The sequence below is a fragment of the Phodopus roborovskii genome, unplaced genomic scaffold, assembly GCF_943737965.1.
Source record: "Phodopus roborovskii unplaced genomic scaffold, PHOROB, whole genome shotgun sequence".
Classification (NCBI taxonomy): Eukaryota; Metazoa; Chordata; class Mammalia; order Rodentia; family Cricetidae; genus Phodopus; species Phodopus roborovskii.
In genome coordinates, this window is record NW_026125595.1 from 646,973 (window position 1) to 652,257 (window position 5,285).

The window sequence follows — 5,285 nt, forward strand, 5'->3', positions numbered from 1 at the left end:
CTCCAATATGAATTGCTTTATAAAATACAAAGCAAATGTGTAGCATTGGAATTAGAGAAATCAATCTTCCCCATGAGGCCTATTATATTGTTAAAGGCATGAGTGAATGAGCCTCTATTGCAGGGCCACTGCTAAAGAGGCATCACCTGGAGAATGCCAGGTCCAAGCAAGATCTGCCTTTCAGTGCAGAAGCATCCAGATATCAGCCCAGTATTTTTCGGCCCTGGCCCTGGAGCTGGCCCTGCCCCTGGCCCTGGCCCTGGCCCTGGCCCTGGCCCTGGCCCTGGCCCTGGCCCTGGCTGTTCTGGCCCAATGTAAATTAAACAACGCCAAGAAACCATGGGATCAAGCTCCTCTAAAGGACAGAGAATGAAGAGGAGCTTATTTTATTTTCAAAAAAGAGAAAGGGTTTATGGTAGAGGCGATTAATTGTTTTGTTTCCATTCTAGGAATTAGAAAATTGAAGCATAGAAAAAAGGTTTAAAATACTCATCATTGTACTTGAATGGCATAATGATGCTTTCATTTTCATGCTGATGTCACTATAGGCATGTTGTAGCTTGAGAGACGAGTAAATATGTAGAACTCAAAAGAAAGAGCCCTGTTATGTTTTTGTGAGAAACTCAGTGACTCTGTAAGGTTAGTTCATCGGTGGGTGTGCTCATTTTATCATGTGGGTGGGGCACTAGAATGTGGCAGAATGTTGGTTCCTAAATGTTGCCTGGCAGCCTTCCTTGCATTCTGTATCCTGGTATCATGTGTCAAGGACCAGAGAGCAGCTTCGATAAAGTGTTATCATGGGACATTGCAGTCTCCCAACATAACTATCTCCTAAAATTTTCAATGACAGCAATTAATTCGCCTAACCAAGTCATAGCCAAATCTCTGGAAGTTTGCCTAAAGCTTTTACTGATTACCAAATTCTAGATTACCTAATTATCAGAGAACATTCAAAGTCTTCTGTTTATGAATTCACTCTCTCCAAAGAATTAATACTATGAAAACAAAGATAATAAGACTCACAATTATTCATCAAAAGGTGAGTTTGCCATTGTTAACTTCCTTCAGGATGGTGATAATCCATTTGTTAGAGTAGACTTAGGGATTATTGGATTGCAGTACATCTCTTTTGAGGCAGCCCTCCAACATGAAAATGTGCGATCTTCTAAAAACCCTGAATACACAATGACATTTCAGCATTTAAACATTTTAAGACTCTGCTCTCTGGTTAAATAACAGATGACCCTGGGAGTTTCCCACAATCATGTGGGAGTCAGTGAGAGTCAATTGTGTCGAGTATGGCAGACCATTTCATCCTCTGATTATGTTGTTATTTGATTATTAAAATAGGACATAGATAATCCATGATCAGTGGATTCCACGATGTGGGAAGCAAATATTATGGACCATCTAAATATCAATTTTCTAGTTAAAATATTTAAATTAATCATGACATTATCGTTCACAAGCCTGGTTTGCAGCCACTTTAGGGAAGTGGATGATGTTACATGAACTCATTGTTTGATTATTTAACTACATAAAACAATGATTATATCAACTATGACACTTGGAATCTGGTGCCACAGATCATCTAATTGCATAATTAAAGTATTTAAATTGACAATCCTTGTTAAAACACAACATAATGTAAATATTTATGTATTTATGTAAACCAAAAATCCTCCATTCCATGAAGAGACCTGTAAAGCTTCCTCTTGTGGAGATAATGTGCAATATCATCACTTTTTATGATACATTGATTCAATTGAGGATGATGACATCGGTCATGACTGGAGTCTGGACATGCTTCCCTGCCAGTAAAATGCTACATCACCTATTTATTGTGACAGTTAGCTATTACTAACTTCTTTAATTCTTTAAATTATGTAAACGACAGACAATGCCATCACCGATTACGATTAGTTTTCAAATATCTGTCAGTGACAAGGTTAGGAAAGTTGTAGATATGAGCAGAGAATTTTCTGAATGATCTATGGTTCTCCTAGAGTAAAAGGGATGCTGGATGATTGACTCCAGAATACTGCACGGGGCCCTTCGAGAAGTTAAAGGACTTCACCAAGGCTGGAATTGTGGTCTGGGATTTGACTACCTACTGTCTCTCATATCTTCACATCAGTTGTGATCTACCATGAGGAGAGGTAGTGGCACTAGGAGTTCAGCACCATCACTGAGACCTGGCAAAAGGATGACGACCCAGAACACGGAAGAACATCTCTCTCTCAGATATGCTGGTTATGCCCCTGCTGCAGCCATCTTTTCACCTGATATCAACATCTTGGCGACTACTGTTTAGCCAGGAATGGGCCCATTATCTCAGATCCTGAGGCACCACAACAGAGATTCAGGTGCTGGTGATGATGTCAGGCCAACAGAATTCATCATGCAAGACAGTATGGTTATCTGATGATTAACTTATGGCATTTTAAAAATCCTTGATGACAGCATACATTTCCATATCTGGCTAGTGTACCCAGAAATTGATGATACAAAAAAGGTCAATGACTTATATATATAAAGATGTATTTATTAAATCGTTTCATTATATAGTCTGTGAACCCTGAAGTTTTGTGCCACCTTGTGTGACTCAAGTGTGACAGATGATCTAACTATCTGATTATTTCATTATTCAAATCTGTCTTTTTCTATTCCTGGAAGAGTGGAGTCTGTATCCACCTTCTTGTTCATTGTCTCTGGTGATTTCAATATTCAATCATTTATTTATTTAAATCAATGTTGATATCATTTTCTTATCTCTCTGGGGTGAGTTTTGAAAAATTATCTCTTTATTCATTCACTTTATTGTTGAAATCTGTGATTAAGAACGCAAAGTCTCTTCATTATTGAGCAATCTTTTAGGTTTCATGGATAAAACACCATCCACTTGTTTAATTTTTATTCATTTGCCGCAGACCTCTCAGTGGGCAATGGGTCTTTGGGGAGATCAAGACTTCGATGAACAGGTCAGGAGTGGCTTCGGCTTGACAGACACAAACACACTCGAGAAGGATTGCAACTGCTGTGATTTTTACTTCAGAGCAACAGGTTTTTATGCAGAAAGTTCAAGGAATCGGAACTTTGACCACAGTTTAATATTTATAGATATTCTATAGAAATGTCAGCAATTATTTTGGAGCATGAGATTGTAAATACATATCATGTTTATTTTGGCCTGTTTGTGGTCAGGTTACCAGGGATTTGATTTACTTAGTTTAAAGAATAATCATTGTCTCTGGTCAGTAAACTTTAACAGCATCAATAAGAACTCTTGTACTGTTTTACTGATTTAGGGGCCCTAAAATCTCAGTAGTAAACCCTACAACAGCTTTGCTGTGGGCTGTCTAATTAGGCAGGGTCATCATTTGGGCAAATTCCTATAGCTTTAGGTATGCTAATTTTTAGGCCTTTGTCTGACACCTGAAGTCTCCACTGGTGCCCTGGGATTTGTAGCTGAGGGCTGGTCTGTATATCTTTCTTCCCTGAAGCTATATCTAAGTGTTTTCTGGGCTTCTCTGAATTAAAAGTGGAGCTATAGGCCAAAGCACCTATGACCAAAAGCATTAAAGCTATCATAGCACAACAAACATCTAGCACCCGTTCCAGACTGTCAGTCGGGCAATCACCTGCAAGGTCCTGAACCAATTTTCCCCAGGAAGTGTAACCAGGTGTGATGCGAACCACTGAATAGGTAGCCATTGATGTTTCTCTCAGCCATCTTTACACTGTCTCCATTGGGCCTGGTGTGGCAGTTCCCCCTTCTTTAATTTTTAAGCAGAACAGCTGGAAATCTTGCTGGAGGGTGCTGATGGAATGAAGTACTATTCTGAAAAGAATAGGAAAGACCAAACACACTATAAATAAATTAGCAGCTCCAATTCCTAGGAAAACAATATACTGAGTCCAGCTTAATGGATTCAGGGATCTTAGATTTTCTAAAAATGTTGATGCTAGGCCTGAAATGTCCCAAGTATCTATCTTTCTCTGACTCATAACCGTAATTTCCTCTTGCAATGTCTTGATATCATAGGTTAAATTGGTATCCTCCCATACACCCAAGAAATGTGCCTTAGTCTCTTTCCAATTAGAGGAAGAGTTGTACGGAAGAGGTGTAACACAGATATACTTAAACTCTGCATGGCATTTAGTTGCTAACTGCGTCTTAAGATTTTGTATGTCTGGGCCCATTTCTATCATTGCCTCTTATAAAGCATTTAATCTAGTTTCTAATTTCAGATCTATTAACCTCTGTTCTGACAAAATAAAAGAGACATTCCTATGCATGTCATTCACAAAGGAAGCTGTCTCCATTTCCTTTACTTATACTGTTGTTGAAACTGAAAATAAGTCAAAATGGCTATCAGTGTGGTCATTCTTAAAATTAATGAGGCAACAAATCTTTTGGCCTAATCAATTCATTAATATTGCTAAACATGTTTATAGCCAAATTATCATGTCAAGTATCATTACCCAAATCTACTGGCAGCATCACATAAGCAGGCCTTTTAACAATCAATATAGTTGAAAAGGTTTATCATAACCTTATTGTACACAATTAGTTAATATGCAGGATCGACACTCAACAAAAAATGAGTCCCCTTCTTTCTTGATAAGCACGAATTTGTTATGTCCAAACATTAATGCATAGGGGTAAGGGACACAAGCTATGGACTTGGCAGCCTTTTTTTTTATATATACTATAAGAATGGCTGCTGCAACTAACCTGTACATACCTAGCTGAGGAGTCCCATATGTCCCATCCGGTTTTGGCAAATACCATACAGGTGACACCCACTCTGCTGAATACCATCTCTTTATGGGCTCGTTTTTTTGAGGAGTGTATCCTCCAAATGAGCAAAATGATCTTTAAGGTAGCCAGAATATCAATGACCAGGTGATGGTACAGAAAATTCCCAGATAATTTCTCCTGAAACCAATGGAGAAAAACTTATTCCAGTGTGAGGAAATCCACCATGAAGCCAGTTAGGCATCTGATCTTCATTTTCCTCCCATAAAGTCTTTTGTATTTTACCAAGCAATATGGCAATCTAGAAGGCAGTGGCTGATTTATTATCATAGTGTCATTAAAATTATAGTGCCCCAAAGTAGCAATTTGTAGTTGCTACTTAGGCCACTGTTTGGGACTCTTATCTGTAACATGCTTATTTTCAGGAGTGTCAATGAGGAAAGTTCTATAGCTGACATGCAAACAAACATCTAGAGGTATAACACAGAGTGTTATGCACATTGGTAAGGAATCTGATCTACCC